Source organism: Gallinula chloropus (assembly GCF_964237585.1).
Source record: "Gallinula chloropus genome assembly, chromosome: 1".
Taxonomy (NCBI): Eukaryota; Metazoa; Chordata; class Aves; order Gruiformes; family Rallidae; genus Gallinula; species Gallinula chloropus.
Genome location: NC_140085.1, coordinates 79,493,148 through 79,511,680, shown reverse-complemented (window position 1 = coordinate 79,511,680; position 18,533 = coordinate 79,493,148).

The following is an 18,533-nucleotide window of genomic DNA, read 5'->3' as shown; positions in this document are numbered from 1 at the left end:
TCTGCTATTACTACAGCAACCCTACAATCCTGATAAAGGACCCAGAAGTGTAAGGAACCAGCTCATAGAAATCTTTGGGAATTAAAAGGATTCATATCATTATGAGCTGTTTTGGATTTGGGTTTCACTGGCTATTGCACCCATTTAACTGTAACCCTTCCAGCTCTTTTATCATCTCCTTCACTTAAAATACACATTGAAGATATGTTTACCACACTGATGTAAAATGCAAATATGGTGAATTCGCTTCCATGCCCAACCTTTCTCTCCCTCATCCATAAGTTGCTTTTTAAGACCACTAACAGTGACTTGAGGGCCCTTTGTCCTGGCCATTCCCACCAGACTTCTCTCTCCTCATATCCCAACAGCTTTATAACTCAAATGTTCTTTTGCAGTTCAAAAATAAATCCCAAGGCTTGAAATCTCTTTTGTTTCTCAAATCACCAGATATCTGAACTCTGCTGGCTATGAAATCTGATTTACCATGGATCCCCATTCAATGCTGAAGTTCATGTCGACAAGTTGGGGTATGTTGCTGGACTACATAATTATAATGCAAGACTGTTACACACAGGCATGGCAGTATAACTGTCTTTTTATGGAATATGAAGGAATTAACTGCGTAGTTTGGGATGAACTTGATTCTCTGGGTATGAATAAAATTCTTTTGCTGCCTGACACAGGAACAGAGTATTATTCAAAATATATTGAAAAAATATATTTTTTTTTCCTGAGTAACAGCTATTACAGAATGAAGGTCTCTAGTAGCAGGCCTGTTTTTCAACAGGAAGGCTTTCCTCCTATCAACATATTTTCATGGAGTTTTCTTTTCATATTAGGAAGATTTCATTGCTGCTATTAAACAAGATATTATGGGCTAAGGGTTGGAATAAAGTGAGATAGAACTTGAGTAACCGATGGCAAGACTGAAGTTTTTGACTGTAGATCTCACAGTGCATTAGAAAGAAATAGCTTGAAGTCCCCCATTGTCTTTTGTCAGCAAGAGATTTGCTACGTTTTCCATCTTCATTGATATATTTCATTGAGTTGACAATGTTATATTGACCTTATCCTTGTTCTAGTCATCAATTTCTATCCTTAAGATATTTAAGGATATTAAATCTTTAGAGTTATGGCAGTAGGCCTTTCTCTTCAGAGGATTTATTACTTTATACTAGAGGAATGTGATTTTTAATGACCTGCATTTTAAATTATTTCTCACTTGTAGGCAGTTTTGACCATATAGTAATAAAAATGAGGTACAGGTCTCCTCCTGGGTCCCAGGGGAGAGAGCAATAAACTCTAACAGCTAACTACTTATAATGTTACTGTTTGCATTATCTTAAATTGTGTGAGTATACCAAGGGAATTGCACTTGATTTCTCATTAAATTGTCTAAATTTTAGTATGTTTTATTTCCCATAGTTGGGGCTCATTCTTGGGTTTGTGTTTGTTGTGTTCTGTTTGGAGGCCAGTATTGATATTTGGAACCAGAAAAAGTTGACTGTCGGGTATGTTTTTATAGGTCACAACGGGGAGTAATTTAGAATTGCCTTTTCTACCACCGAGTCGTCTTTTGGACGCATATGAAGATCTGCAGATACCTTCTTCTTTCTACCAAGAGCCAACACTTTGTTTGCCCAAGGGTTGTTCTAGCATCCCATGGATTCCAGCCCTGTGTTGTCACAGCTGCACTTATCACAACAGGAAGCTTGTCATTAAATTAGAGATATAAAAGGAAAAGAATTTATTTGGCTTACAGGGTTATAAACCCAGAAAATATCAAGCTTCTAAACTGAAATATTGTCTGTACTTCTGGGGCACTAGAATCATGCAACGGTGCAGGGTAGAGGAATGTGGACATTGGGAGGTCCAGAGGATGCTCTCATATACAGAAGCACAGCTGGTTTGTATTTTTCAAAGCTACCTTCTTCATTTCCAATGCTGTATAAGTACTGCAGAGTTGCTTGTACTGCCACTACGCTGTGGCTTGTGAGGTTTCCTGTCAGTAACATCAGCGTTGGAGCTAGGGGGAGTTCTCTTCCAGTCTTTTTAAGTGTTTTTTGGGCACCTTTAAAGAAAGAGATCAGAGTAGAACAGCACCTTTGCAGCTGGGTTCTTTCAGTGTCAGGAAGTTTTCCTGACTGCTCACACACTACCCTGTGCAGCAGGGTGCCCTGATGATACGGTCAGAAGCACAAAACACGAGTGTTACTCACTCCCAAGTCAAGATGTGTTTTTCCTTTTTAAAAACGATAGGCATATTTCAGTGATAGCATTCTTTCAATTTGGTTCTTTATGGGAATTTATATGCGTAGAAGGGACATTTGCATTAGTTATCAGTAGGTTCAGCATTGCTCACTAGATCAGTCAAACCAAAGCTTACTCAAAAAGACAGCCCAGACCATAACCCTCATGGCAGTGAGGATGAAGTAGCCAAAATAGTAAAGACCTAACTAGTGAGCACAGAAACTTTGAGTTTTGCAATTATCTGGTACACTGACATTTCCCAGTTCATTCTGAAACCCTCCTATCATATATTCAATATTTGGGTCCTGTACCTAAGACAGGGAAAAAAAGCTACTGTAGTCGCAAAAGAACAGACAAGCCACTGCAGGTCCAAACAAAACAAAACCCAGTGCTTTCCTATAACCTCCATCACCATCTCCTGCGCAACTTTGGAGCCAAACAGCTGTTCACAGGAACAAATCTCTATACATTCTTGCCCTTAGTCATTGCCATTTTGGGATCTGTAGTAGTTTCTCCTTAGCAACTTAGTACAGCCTAACCTCTGTGTCCCCAGACAGACCTTCAGCTCTTGCTGAGTGCAGCATTTGGGCAGCTGGAGAACAGGTACCTTAAGGACAGGACAGAGTAAAGGGGTCGGGACATCTTCCTAGGGCTTAAACAGTTGTAAAGGTTAAAAAGGAGGCAGAGGAATAAAGAGAAGACATGACCATCTGACGCTGGAGAAGAGCCTGTTTGTTTTTAATACACCAGAGAAACAGCTAAAGCACAGAACAGCCACGTGAACAGTACGACGTTAGCTTGCAGAGCTGACCTTGACAGCAAAGCCACAGACGCCTGAGAGATGATACCGGTTCTGCATCCAGTTTCTGTGAGATTGACAACAAAAGCAAAGTGCTGCTAGAAGAAAGCTGTCCTTTTTCTCTTCATTTGCAAGGATTTGAAACAGATGCCTCTTGAAATAAATGTGCAAGCATAATATATCCTTACTGATATTAGAGTTGTCACACATTCTTGAAATAGGACGTATTATCCTGGACTGTGCTGAGCATGAACCAAAAGAGTCTCCAAAATAAAATCACAAGTCCGATCTGGAGATACTCTTGACTGTATTACTCAAATCAAATTATTCAAAGTCTAGAAAGTTGCTGGGAAAATAAGGATCCCATCAAGAACATTAAAACTTTCCTATGGACACATTTTGAAACAGGAAGAAATGTTTCAAACTAACAAAAATAGCTTATATTGATAAGATATGTCTGTGTTCTCTCGGGTAGGCAAAAATCAAATTGATTTGCAACAAATGTAGATTTAAAGAATAATAAAACAAAATAAATCAAACCTATTTTGTTTTCATATAATGCCTTATAGTGCCTTATAAATACACTGAACTACATTCAAAACTTCATGAAAGAGACAGCAATTACTAGTCCCATTCTGTTGGAGGAAATAGAAAGACATATATCACACATCCCTTAAATATTTATTCCCACTATAAAAATAAATTAAAAGACCATATGCAAAATTCCTAACTCCTCTGGTGCCTATATTTCAGGTACTTACTATGAGAAATTTTGGGGTTAAATTCTACTATTAATTTGCAACATCCTTTGCCAAAACACAGTAAAAAGACCAATATATATTGACACGCTTCCCTAGTTGTTCCTCTTTCAACACGCAGCGGCTGTTCATGAGACACAGTCAGAACCTAACCTGATGCAGCACAAGCCGGTGGTTCCCAGACACCATGTGTGTGATCTATCTGGAACCGGCAAAGGCATTTGATACCAAATTCCAAAGAGATAACATTGAAACAGAAGCTTGTACACAAGGGCAGTACTTGTAGTTGCAGAATAAGAAGCTGGAGTTTCAAAGTGACCTTGTAGCACCCTGTGATGTTGGGGCAGGCACAGCATGCTTCCCCAGAACAGACTGAGCACACCGAGACCAGGGTGGAGGAGATACAGGAGGACAGACATTCATAGGCTTCGCAGCTCTTTTATAATGCTATTTATTTTACTGTATCAGTTCAGTGTGGGATGTTCCATGAAACTAATGCCCTTAGTTTAAACACAGAACAGAAACAGAATGGACACAGAGTCTGCCTGAAGCGAGGGAAATGTGCCAAAGGGATGGGGATTTATCTTTCCATATACATTGAACTGCTGAGAAACGACGAGCTAGTGTGCTAATCCAACTGTCCTGCAGCACCTAGAATCTGCACACAGCAGAAGCCCCAACACCGTTCAAAAGTTTTATTGCTTTATTAATAAACTTTATCCATTATATGCAGATAAATGAATATACCTACTGGCTTCAAAGCCGGGCTCCCCCCTGCCCCTGACAAACACTCAATATGCATTCTTACTCCTATTATTTTCCTTTGTGTTCTGCTACAAGGGCAAAGATGACAGAATAGTTTATAGTCAAGTAGAATAAAATCTAAAGAATCCCATTTTACAGACGCTGTATGAGGCAGAGAGAGTATGTGATGTAACAAATGACACCAACAAAGGTGAAAATAAACTGTAGTTCGCACATCTACTTCAGTCTATACAGCCTTTCACAACTGATGAAGGCCAGATCTGCATGGGTAGCAGGTAACAAAAGCTGCTGTCCACTAAGAAATTATCAGAGTCTTGAGTTTCTTTCTTATTATAAATTCAGAATGGATAATGCACTTGTTAATGTTATTTATTTGTGTCATCGTGGCTTCCAGAAAATAAAAATCCCATGACACGGAGATCATGGGAAAGATTGAAAATAGCTGCCTTCACAAGTGAATCACAAAAGTGGAATCTGTGAAATGTCTTTGAGGGTAGACCATGTCATATTGAAATTATAAAAAAAATTATCTCATAAATAAATTGATATCTATAACAGAATCTTCAGCAAAATAGATTGTTGTAAATATTGCAATTTATGCAGATTATCTGTGAAATACTATATGAAGATATGTTTGGTTTCCCTGTAACTCTGAACCCTCAAGGTGCACTTGGGTTCATATTTTATCTTTCTTCTTTGTGAGACCAAATAACTTCATAAAAGCAAAGCCTGAGCTTCTTCAGGATCTGAAGTATCAAGTAATACTATCAAATTCTGGGAGTCTGGAAATGAACCTGCAACAAGCAGTACTGTTGTTTCACTGTTACTGTCCAAATAGGAGGGTGGGTATGAAAGCAAGCACCATTGGGAAGAAAAAGGCAGTCTTTGCATTCTCTCTTAGGCTACCACACAAATATCAACAGAGTTGGCCTACTGTAAGGCAGAAAAATAAATGCAACAGGACTTGTGCAGTTGCTCATTGGCTGGTTTTGCCTAACACTTCCCCCTCTTCCTTTTTTTCCTTCCTACTAACTAAAATAATGGAGCAAATTGTAGGCTGCCATATAGATGAGGTGATCCTCAAACTGGTACCTGGCTCCTAGCAGCACACAGCACCTGGAACACAGCTGGCTGCTTATATAACGGGAAGATAAATCTAGTTTTCAGCAAGAGCCCTTTCACGCTATGGCTGGCACTCTACTGCAAATGTAAATCTTGCCCCAAACCACTGCTTAGGCAATCTCAGTGTGAGTCAGCAGCTGCTGGGGATTATTTCCGGCAGGATACGTGGAAAGGCAGAAGAGGCTGCTTCTGAAGGGGGTTGAATATGTTGCATAAATCTCTTCTGTTGGGAAAGATTTACTTTACCATTTGGATCAACTCAGTTCCGGTGGAAAAAAAGTCTTTTGCAAGAAAGATCTGGAGGTGTATAGAAAATGAATCAAATCTGGGAGCTAACAGCATGTCTTCCCAAATGGCAACCTCCAGAGTCAGAGTCCAGGATGTCACAAGGGTCCCAACATGAGCAGCATTTATTTATTTTTAAATTTTTATGCAAGAACTTTTCAATGATTGTAGGTTTGTTCATTCTACATTGTAAATAAATTTCAGTAACCTTATTTTACAGTTCCACTTTTCTGATATAAATTATTTGAGGGGAACATTCTACAGGGAAGACAGCTAACCTTGGAAAGGATATGAGGAGTGGTTTTATGGTTCAGGACTGCGGAGTGTGTGACCTCCTTGAGATTACCTAGCAGCGAAGACCCTCTGCCAAATCTATGTCTTCAGCTTTAGTGTACTTTGTCCTGGACTCTTCAAGCTGCTTTTCTGAGAAGGATGCAGCTCTGTAGCTGTACTGCCCTGCCAATATGAATAGCTTAAAACTTAGTGAAGGCTTTGAAGATTAGGATCTGACCCTCAAATTGGCAGCCAGAGTAGATCTGAGCTAACAAAGATCAGTGCAGAGGAATGATACAGAATAGCTGCAGCTCTCAATCTCAGTGAAAAGTAGACAGCCGCATTCTTCAGCAGTAGAAGCCTCAATGTTGTCTTTACCTCTGGACAACCCCTGTAAGTGATGGGCTGCTGTAGTCAGGATCTCTTCTGACAGGATACGGGGAAATGGGATCAAGCTTAAGGATGAGTTTTTGCCACGCTGCCTGTGAGCTCATGAATAGGCTGATGTTTCTGATCACATTAACATCTGGATGGAAGGAAGAAAATATATTCTAACTGCGTAGGTCAGCTCTGGGAGGCAGCTACTGTTATTTTGGCATGGCACACCATTAATCTGAATAACTGGTTCCTCATTCATGCATTAAATACTATGGAATTTCTGATGCTGAATTCTTCTGTGGAAAACTATATACCCAAACAATTATAACTGATGTATGATTAATATAACTCTATTTTCCCAAGTGGTATTGTATATCTACTGAAGCAGGATTTCTTTGCCAAGTTGTCCTGGACAACTTGGCAAAATGAATTCTTGCTCCTTACTGATCTCGCCGTGGTTTTGATAGGGAATGACTGACTCCCGTGCAGTATTAAGTGGCCAAATCACACATTTTTCCTGTTCCCCTTTGTGATTAACACAGGTTTTCTGCTTTGATGGTCAGACTTGCCATCAAAATGCCATCAAAAGACAGAACGTTCACATACAGTTTTTACCCAGTGACATGAGAAAGTCTTCTCCTTTCTTTGCATCCGTGCTAGCCTCTGTATCTTGCTAACATTCCATTAATCCAGCAGCAGGAACATTTGCAAGCTGTACTATTTCTTGACAATGATTTTTGTCTAAAACCAGTGTGGTGAAGATGAAATAGTGTAATAAACAGGGAGGCTTTCAGTATACACTGTAACCCTGACACTCCTGTTGAATTCATGAAATTCACGGTCTTATTTCTCTGAAGGAAGCTCGTAATTTCTATTAATAATACATGCTGCTTTGGCATTCAGAAAGCAGGCCATGATAGCTTTGCAGGCTGTCATGCTTTGGAGCCCAATTGTGAGAGGGTCACGTACATGTAAAACTAACTCAAAGAGGTGGGAGTCCTCTGTCCCCTGGGAAGGCCATTCCTACTGGGCTGATACAGCCTGTCAGGTAGGACAGACAGTCATCCCAGATATCACTGCTGTGGTTGGATTACACAGTATCGCATGACACAAAGCTAAGAGATCTGCTTAAATAAGAAAGTTCACTAGAGGACCTAAGTTTGGAAAAAATGTTATTTGAAATAGAGATACTGTGTGTCTTCCAGTTCTTTTGGCAAAAGAAGAAAAGCTGGACACAAACGGAAAATGAAGTCCATGGTGGCACAAATCCACTATAACCTCTTATTGCAGAACCATAGAATCAGATTATAGGTTGGGATCTTTAAAGGTCATCTTAATGAGCAGGGATATCTTCAACTAGATAAGGTTGCTCAGAGCCCCATCCATCCTGACCTTGAATGCTTCCAGGGATGGGGCATCTGCCACCTCTCTGGAGAACCTGTTCCAGTGCCTCACCACTCTCATTGTAAAAAATGTCTTCCTTATATCTAGTCTGAATCTGCCCTCTTTTAGTTTAAAACTCCAACCTCTTGTCCTACTGCAACAGGCCCTACTAAAAAGTCTGTCCCAAATTCTTCAATTGTCTAAATGCTTTTTGTATCAACTATTGATTCAACTACCATACAACTTCTCCCTAGCGTGCCACTGTGCTGCTTTGTAATTATTTCCATATGTATACATTTACCAGATGAGTTTCTCAGGCTTCTGGAAGAAAAGATCTCTAGTTTCTGCAAAAAAACAATCTATAGAGGGGATGGTGGCTTCTTGCAGCTGCAAAAAAGCCCAACCCAAACCCAAACTTCAGGCATATTTAGACAGGCAATCTTACATCTTTAAGCAAAATGCTAAATCAATAGGTTTGTTTTCTGCTTTCAGTGCACCACCTTTTTGTCAATTAACTAGGTTTCACATAGTCTTTAAGTCTACCTGGTAAAGATTGTGGAGATGGAATTAAGTTCCAAATCTACTTTCATTAAAATCATGGTACAAATGCCCACTGGTTTGACTGGAAATAAGTCTGGACATGTATTACTTATCACTAGAATCAGAATGGCTTCATTTTTTTTTGTTTTGTTTGGTTTAGGTTTTTGGGGGGTTTTGTGTTCCATAACCATATCCAAGTTTATTGGAAAACAGTCACATTTCTTTTACAAGTTCTTTAAAAACCTGGAATATCATACATTTTCCAGCTTATTTTGAATTACTTTAATTCAGGGGCCAGAAAACATGCAACTGCCAGGACCAACTACATGCCTTTTGGGGAAGCAGCTAATGCATATGGAATTTCTGTAGAGGGGATAATAGTGGAGAAACTTCCCTCAGTCCTGAACCGAGTATAATATAAGCCCTTTGGTAGATAAATGCATTTTTGATAAAATGAAAAACATTACTGTCATCTCTCTACTCAGAGCAGGTATGAGAGCAGCAAGAGCAGCGCCTGCAAGACTCTGCAGTCCCTGCAGTGACCTAGTAATGACTTTGGTTCTGTTCCTTTGCCTTTATGTCTTAACTCACAGCTGAGACTGCCCACAAAGCACCTAGCTAAAATTACTTTTCTTAATCAGCAGACTTCTTAGGGTGGTGGACAAAAAAACCTCGCTGACTCACTAAATAAATGCCACCCAGTCATCAAATGGTAATGTTGTGTAATCACTACTAACTGCCCGTTCTCCTCTGTCCTAGGCCTTGGTGTATCCTAGGTTAACAAAAAAGAACGAAGTTCACAAGTCCTGTTTACATACTACTGGCAGGTTTTTGGTGAGTGCTTTAGAACCCCCAACTTACAGACCCCTTCTTTCATTTCCAACAGTCTAATGCAAGATACGTGACACCAGGTGAGATGCAAAACAAACAGAAGAGAAGAAAGGACTTGATAGATGACAGAATTTGCATCATGGCTTGTCCTGATTAACTCTCTTTGGGAGTTTAACTGTGTTGATGGTTCAGATAAAGCTGTTTTATAAGTAAGGGAGTGAGTGGGTAACAAGCACGCTGATGGAAAAGACGTTGAATGACCTCATTGAATTTATTTTTTTGCTATGATAATGGGGAAATTAAAAAAAGTGGGCAAATTAGATTTGTTTTCAAGAGTGTTTTGAGACCACTCAGTATATGAAAGCATCAAAGGAACATCAAAAATGTCAACGCAGACATACCATTACATTGCATGATTTGTAACACAGAAGCTGCATTTGTCCTTCGAAGAAGGTCACTACAGTAACAGCTGGATACCCAGTGGTGGTGCACATTAGTCCAAATCTGACCTAGGTCAGAATATATGACAAAATCAAGAAAAAATACCACTTGCATCCCTAGTCTTAAATACAGAGTTGTTATTCTTGCAGAGTACTCAGTAAGGAGTCACAGAATCACAGAATCACAATGTTGGAAAAGACCTTTAAGATCATCGCTTCCAACCGTCCCATCCTATGCTAAACCATATCCCTAAGTACCTCATCTACACATCTTTTAAACACAGCCAGGGAAGGTGACTCAACCCCCTCCCCGGGCAGCCTGTTCCAGGCCCTGATAACTCTTTCAGTGAAGAACTTTTACCTAACATCTAATCTGACCCTGCCCTGGCACACCTTTGTGCCATTTCCCCTTTGTCTTATCTCCTGTCACCTGGCTGAAAAGACCATCACCCACCTCTCTACAACCTCCCTTCAGGTTGTAGGTGGTGATAAGGTGTCCCCTCAGCCTCCTCTCTCCAGGCTAAACATCTCCAGCTCCCTCAGCAACATCCCCAGCTCCCTCAGAAAACTTTCCTTCAGCAGTCCTAGCAACAGCTGCCAGCAGCGGTACCAGCTCTCATTTCATTTTGCATTTCTGCACCACAGATGCATGTCCTACCCCTGGGAACTTCCACAAGTTCCCTGCACACGGACCTGAAGCAAAACACAGGCTGAAAATCACTTTCCCCATTGTGCCCTGTAATAGTTAAAAAAATCTGTTGTTTGACCACAGAAAAATTTCCCCTGCTGATTGATTCCTAGGTCTGTTTGGCTGATTATAATTCCTCAACCTACCCTTATGTGATTCACACCCATACATCTGCTCTAGCTTCAGCATATAATTGTTATTGCGTACAGACAGCTCAGTATTTATTCAAACAAGGGTGCTCTTGTGTATTTCTCCTTTTTTTATCTTCTCTAAAAAAAGTAAATCAGTCACAATGCATTACACTGTATATGTGTGTTTGTGTGTGGGAATAAAACCTAATTTTATTACCCTCTCAAAGGCAGCAGCTGATTGCCAAGACAGAATAAATAAAAGAAGTATGTTAAATGAAGTACTGTACAATTACATTAGGGACAGGGCATTTCTCTAAAATACTGTGACTTGTTAAAAATTATTTCTGCTATTTTCTGACATGCTTTTCCATATTATAAAACAAATATTTGCTCTCCAGCAGATCTGTTACCACAGTACAAAAAATTCTAGGCCATGACTCTGTGACACTGCAAGTCTCTGACTCCTGTTATCAGTTTGTCCTGGGAGAAGCAGAAAAGATACTTGTGGAATGAGCAAGTTGATACTGCTTGGATTATCTTCATAAAAGAAGCTGAAATGAGTTTAAAAACATTTGTGCTCTGCCAGAGTCAGCTGATTTGGTTCTCAGGAGTTTCTGTGAGCCACTGTTCTGTGGGGTTTTTTGGCTCACACACGTGTTAGGACTTTGGGAGAGTTCAATGAACCCAGAGCTCAAAGCGGAAATATTTTATCTGCATTTTCTAGTGACGATGGTTTTTAAAAGGTAAATTTAGTTTTCTGGAAAATATTTTGAAAGTCATTTTAGACTCACTTAACTTGATTTGTGAAAACAATCCATATATAGACTTGAAAGTCTAGGGTTGGCAGTTTGGCTTTTGGTTTAAAGCGTTATACGAGTAGGGACCTACTTGTAAAAGAAATCCGTAAGTACAAGGCTAATGCCAAGTCACGTGGCACCTGCATGTGGGATCTAAGCTATTTTCAGTAACATCTATTGAGATAAAAGCATGATGTTGTGGTTGTTTTATTTTCCTAGAAGTAGAAAGATTCTCAGGAAAGGTAGCAATCCAGGTTCCATCCCTGAAACCTTTGTGCTTGCCATCACGGTTTTCCGCGGCACTTGCAGTCAGATCAAGAGCAGATGAAAGTGGTATGCTTGTTTTTATCTACTCATTCACATTATAGCTCTGAACAAACATCCAGGAACTGTATTTCCCCTCAAACTCACACACACCCCTTCAAGTACTTCAATTCCCAGCTTTGCAAATGGAATCAAACCAGCAGCCAGCACTCCCGAGACCAAGAGTCTCATGCGCGTAAAGCCACAAAAGCAGCTTTCATCTGGAGTCTTCTGCATTGTCATCAAGTTCTGTGGCAGAAAACCGGTGAAGGGAATACATAAATTTAGTTAGCAAAACATTTATAAAGCAATAAGGGTAAGAAGAGGCGGGTAACAGAAAAAAGCAAAGAGAGGGATGAAAGCCTGGTTAGGAACCACAACACAAAAGGCTTTTGGGAGGGTAGGGGTTACTTCAGTTATCACAGTGAATGGAGTATTTCACTTCCAGGCAACCGATTCACACTCGGCTTCAGACAGCAGTGCCTATAAGTGCTGGTGATCTGACAGATAAGATGGTGATCTAACAGCTTTTTTAATGCAGTATGTAGAATACTTCCATTTTTCAGTAGAACAAAATAAATATACTAATACATAACTTTGTACTTCACCAGCAATGTATGGTAACTCTCACAAGAAGAAGCAAAGTTGTTCACATGATTGGATTAAACTGCCTTTGGACTCTCAAGTGATGCTGTCAACAAGGGGGCTTTCTGATGCTTCTGATTATTATTTTTTTTAATTTTTTTTAAGATGACAAGCTAACTGATAGCAGGTTTTGGTCTTTCAAGTTGGCACAGACTTGATTAATGATCCACAGATGGAAATCTCTGTAGCTCTTGCCAACTGTAGTAACAGCCCATTCCCAGGTGCTGGGCAGATTTTTAATGGAATTTTTTTTATTATTTTTGGCCGATACACTACAATGTAACACGATTAAGTTAAATTACTCATATCATTCCTGTAGGCTATGAGTTATCAGTTTCCCATTTCTGTCCCCATTTCTCACTTCACATATGGCTATTTCTTCAGCATCTCGAATAAGCATGATACTAGATGCATAGTATTGGCTATAATACTATATTCACATTAATTATTTTTAGAGTTGTTTTATTATTCATGTAAATAGACTAGCCAAAGTCTCTGGATATGCTAATACGAAGCAGGGCTTTGCCTATAATCTGTTTGCAGCTGTCAACTCTTAGGTGGTCACAATGTTCAAGGGATTTGCAGGAGCTGCAGTGTGTTACCAGTTCTATAAAAAAGACCTTTTTTTCTCTGCCAGAAAAATTCCTTCCCAAAAGCCTGCACTTGATAATATTCCTACCCCGTAGCAAACCACGAGTGCCCCAGCTACGTCAGGGAATGGTCCCTGAGAGGCCTTCTTTTGGATTTACTGCCCCCACAGAGATGGGGCAATCCAAGCGTGAAACATGTGGACAAAAATCATGGTAAAGGATTAGGCATAAGACCAGGGGAGGAAATAAGAAGTAGTATGACTAGAGAATGCTGTTCTAGTGGACATGTAACTGGATACTTTTGTTTGCTCCACTACTCTCCCAGATTTGGAGCCCAGTACTCAGTTGCCATAGAAATAGAGGACGTACAGATAAGGCCCAAGATTAACCACTCAAAGATTTCTCTTTCCATGGTCCTACACTTATGCCTTTAGAGTTAGACTTTGTTCTTAAACTTCAAAGGCCCCACGGGCGTGAAGGGATCTAGCTGTCTGGGGAACTTGTGATTTCTCCCTGGTTGACGCTCTGTCAGCTGACAAACGTGTAAGTGTGTACACAATGATGATGGTTTCACCTGGGATCAAGCAGCATGGGTGTCTAAAGATTATTTCTTCTTGTAGTTTTATCCAGTCTGACAGCCAGACACTTCTAGCCTAAATGTAAACTGCTCTTTCGTGGAAAGAGAGTCATACACCCAAATTAAATGTTATGCTAAGCCTGGGTCACACTGACATTTACGTGCAAGTGAGATTCTTGATTTTAGCATCCTGTAGTGGTTGCAGATGATCTGTTACTAGCACAGACTAGCTTGGACATGACTGTGAGATGAACTAATGCCTCCCTCCAGCTTGTCAAGCTGTTCCTGTGTCACCATGAAGAAATAGAAAGGAAGAAACAGTAATTACCCTTTCTGGAATCCTAAGTCTGTATGTTGTATGGCACGATTACATGATGTGCGGCACCCGAACTGCAAGTTGCAAAGAAACCCAACTGGCAAGTATCTTAATTGCACTAATGAATTTTCAAATATTTGCATAAGCCATCCTGAGCAAAGTTCTGCTCAAGAATAATGATGGTACATCCTATCTTTTTGACTCACTCCACTATTACATTTTTTCATTTCCTTGGACTTACATAATTGTCATGTATCTTGGGACAGTAATCTTTATTCCCCAAAATCTCCAGAAAATGGAAACCTTTGCAAATCTCTCTGTTATGTCTCATACTTGTAAAAGCATGGTCACTGTCTCCTACCATCAGTGCTATTCATTTCTTTCAAAGTTTGATTCTGGCAAAAACCCAAAACCCCACAACTGTAGTTACTCCAAGCATAATACCGTGAGCCAAATTAATCCATGATCTAATACTGATGACATTGGTGGATTCAGTCCAGAGACAAATGTAACTAAAAGTTGTTTTGAAACGGAACATGTTCTCAAATCTCAGAAGAGCAATAATATTTGTTTAAAAGTTGGGAGGTTTATGTCCTTAGGGCAGAAATACTCATAAGAATCGCTGTCTATCCAAAGAAATTCTATGTAGTATTTTCTCTAAATATCATAAATACGTCTCATGAGTAGTCTCTTATCTTTTTCTTGCTGTCTATTTTTAAGTTCACCTATTTTTCTTTTCACTGAAAAGGGAAAGACATTGTACTTTCCATTAAAAAAAAAGTTTCTACTTTTTCAAATCCAATTTATTGTACAAGTAGTAGCAGAACAGCATTGCTGTGTTCTCTGCAATGCACAAAGCAGCCAACATCATGTTGTCTGGTGAAGAGAAGTTTACATTTAAGTTACAAACTGAGCTTTATTTACTAGCGCATTTTACATCCTAATGTACCACTAATATTAACGGTGTAACAAGGGCACTTGCAAGTGACTGCTAAAAACCAGAATCTGAAGAAAATCTGCATGACTGTTCAAAAAGTGATTAGAAAAGGCTTATCAACGAGCCTGACTGGTGCTACCCAGCTTAGCTTATTTTTGTTTTCTTCATACTGTTGAACTCAGCAAAGGTTGTACCTCCAAAAACAAGGGAAAAAATATAGTGCGTGCCAACATAAATGTAATTCTGTATGTGCTGTTCTGTAGCGGTAGCAGATCTAGCCACCATAGCTGGCACAGATTATACAAATAAATTTCACTGTGTTCTTTGCATTTGGTCTAGCTTTTTTCATTGCTGGAAGCGTTCACTAGCTTGATATTATTGCAATGAAGGAGGTCACTTAAGGAGTATCTATCCTGATCTTCTCCCTGACATGTCTGGTTGTGTGGCTAAAGGAAGGACATGTTTGAGACTTTTGAATGATCCAGTTTGAGACTGAGTTACAGCAATCCTGCATCGGTCAGCATTGTAGCTCTGATATATAGACTCAATAATGCATAGAAAGCATATGTTAGAAGACATCCTGTGCATGAAGGTGAAGGACTTGTAAAATTCAGCAGTGGAATGTGCTGAATTCCTCAGATGTGCTTCTGAGGAATCGGGTCAATGCTTGAATATAAAATATGTAGGTGACTCCTGTCAGTCTTTTAGGACATGATGTTTTGCCTTAAACAAGATGGCATTTTTGGAAGCTATTCTGACTCATCTTCAAAGGCTGAGGGCAAATATGTGCAGTGAAAGCACAAGAAATCATCATTCTAAGGAAACAGGAAAGGATAGGAAATAAAATCACATAGATTGAAATAAAATTCCAGAGTTAACCTCATCCAACCTCTTACTCAAAGGAGGGACAATGTATATCAGGTTGGTCAAGGACTTGTACAGTCAGGGTTTGAGTATCTCATAGACAGGAGATTCCACCAACTCTCTGGGCACTTCTAGCATTTGATCATTGTTGTGAATTTGTTGGGGGTTTTTTTCTTACATTTACTTGGAATTTCCCATATTCCAACTTGCATTCATTGCCTCATTCTTCCACTGAGAATAGTCTGCCTCTGTCTTCTTTACATCCTTTCACAGGCAGTTATACAAAAGAGTAAGGTCCACCATCTTTGCTTTATCTTCCTACACCTGAATCAATCCACTATGCAAAATGCAGGATTTTGCATGCACACCTTTGCTGAAGTTCAACGATGTTCCCTTCAGCCCATTTCTCCAGCCTTCAACAGCCCTGCTCTCCCCCTTGGGATCTTGCATGTGGGAACATCTGCAAATCTGCTGAAAGTACACTGTATCCCACCATCCAGACTGTTAACAAACACATTACAGGTTACTGGCCACTGCAATGATTACTGAGGGATACTGCTGGTAACCAGGTGCCAGCAAGAATTGTACCACCAGTCACAATCCCTTCAGCCCAGCACTCCAGTTGACTTTTCACCCATCTATCCATTTACTTATAATTTTGTCCCTAGGATACTACAAAAGAGCGTACCAAAAGCCTTGCTGAAGTCAAGACATGTGGCATACATCCCTCTGCCCTCATCCACATAACTGGCTATTTTGTTATAGAAGGCAACATGGTTGGTCAGGCATAATTTATAAGTGGTATAGAAACATCTCTACAGCCTTCCCAGGAATCCAGATGAAGCTGACTGGCCTGCAGTTCCCTGGATCCTTCTCTTGGTCTTCTTGAAGATGGGTGTGTTTACCTTTTTCCAGTTATGAAGAACCTCCCCTGATCCTCGTAGCTTCTGAAGATGATCAAGAGCAGCCACACAATAACGCTGACCCGCTCTCTTGGCACTCCTGAATGGTTCTGCCTGGTCCCATGGACTTGCATACGTGTCCAGCCTGCTGAAATACTCCTAGGAGAGTAGGACTAAGGCTGTCTGCTATGGTTGATTTTCAGATGCTGATCTTTGAATTACAGGACAGTAAATATAAACATCTCGCACTGTGAAGAACATCTTCCAAGTGAAAACATCAAAGCAACCTACAATTATGAGTTAACTCAGCTGAAGCTCATTCCTGAACATTTGCATTACTGTTTCTTACAGTGCAGTAAGCTCAGAGAGAGGTATTATGGATGTGATGATACTTAGAGAGTAAGAATTTTGCTAAACTGTTTCCTGAAAAGCAGGTGAACTGCCAGAGAATTTTATTTATCCTTTAGCAAAGCTCTTAGCATCGGATTCATTTTCATGATGAGTTGAAATTCTTTTTGCAGAGGTAAATACTTATTTAGCTAGCCTGAATTATCAAGCTATTCCAATATGAACCTTGAAAAGAGGTAGCAAAAAAACAGTTACTCCCACGTCTCCTCCTTTACAGTGCAGTCATGCTTTGAATGGTCTAGAGCGCAAAGCTTCTGACTGAGAAAGAAAATGCAGAAATGGCTTATTTCAGCCAGGACTTAGCACCCATAATGCCCATAACTTAGCTATTTCCCTTTGTCTTGGTTACAAGAGCTCTAAGCATGGGAACAGACTTGTATATCTCTCTTTTATCTCCGTTACTCCTTCCCAACTCCTCAATTAACTCCGCAAGACCGCCTGTACCACCGAGCCTTGTGTGAGTTGCTAGAACGCTGTCCATTGACCTTAGCCCCTTCCATAAATGCCTATCAGATGTGTTGGCTTACTGCAAGAGGCTACAGTGTTAAATTGACCGACTGGGCACAGCGCTAGAAACGAGCACGCTGTATTTTCCTCTCTGAGGTGGGCTCCCCATATTGACTCTGCCAGGGCTTCCCCACCTATGTCTTCACATCTTTCAGCCTAAACCTTGAATACATTTCCTTTACATTCATTTCTCAGGGTTAACTTGAGCAACGGTGTATTCTAAGAACATTTGGGTAGAAACTGGGAAAACATTTTCTTTTCTTGGATTTGTTTTTAGTGTTTTCTTCAGTTGTTGCCCCTTTGGTTTTGCAGTGGCTCAGCTTCCTGGTGAAAACACTGGCTACTGTGAGCTTGTCTTATCATTGTCCTCTCTACCTGGCCAGCACTACCAACTTTTTCCTTTCAAAAGACAGAACAGGACTGAAAGACTGAGGAACAGAGAAGTTGTTAGAGCAAAGATAAAACAATTTTTAATATTCCTTATTGGTTTCACCACTCTATGGTTGGTGCATGCTCTGAACGTGCCTGGTCCCTGCCCTCCAGACAGAGGGAAAGGCTCCTGATGGCCTAGCTTGAATGCAGACAACATTAGGAATAATATTCTTCTCAGAAGAGTAAATCCTTTGGATAACCTAACACTAAAATTACAGATCAATGAAGTGACCTTACATCTGACCTCACTTGAAGAGGTGGAGGAAAAAAAAGGTACAAATTCCACTACGAGGCACACAATTGGACTCTGAGTAGGTTCTCCTTTTTCCCTTCCTATGCAGCTTCCATGCCCTACATTTCTCCTGATAAACCACTTCTCTTCTTTGCTGCTCTCTCAAACTCTTCTTCACATTCCTCCCTGTCAGTCCCTCTGGGCTTCTGTTCACACAAACTACATGACAGTGTACACCCATGCCACAGAGGAGGGCCTGTGGTCCAGCTAGATGAGCTAGAAAGAACTCCTTGAGTTGAAACACACTGTTCTATTATTTGTGAAATATGATTACATCTGACTTTTATCTTTCATCTTGTTACTCAGTGATAATTGACTGC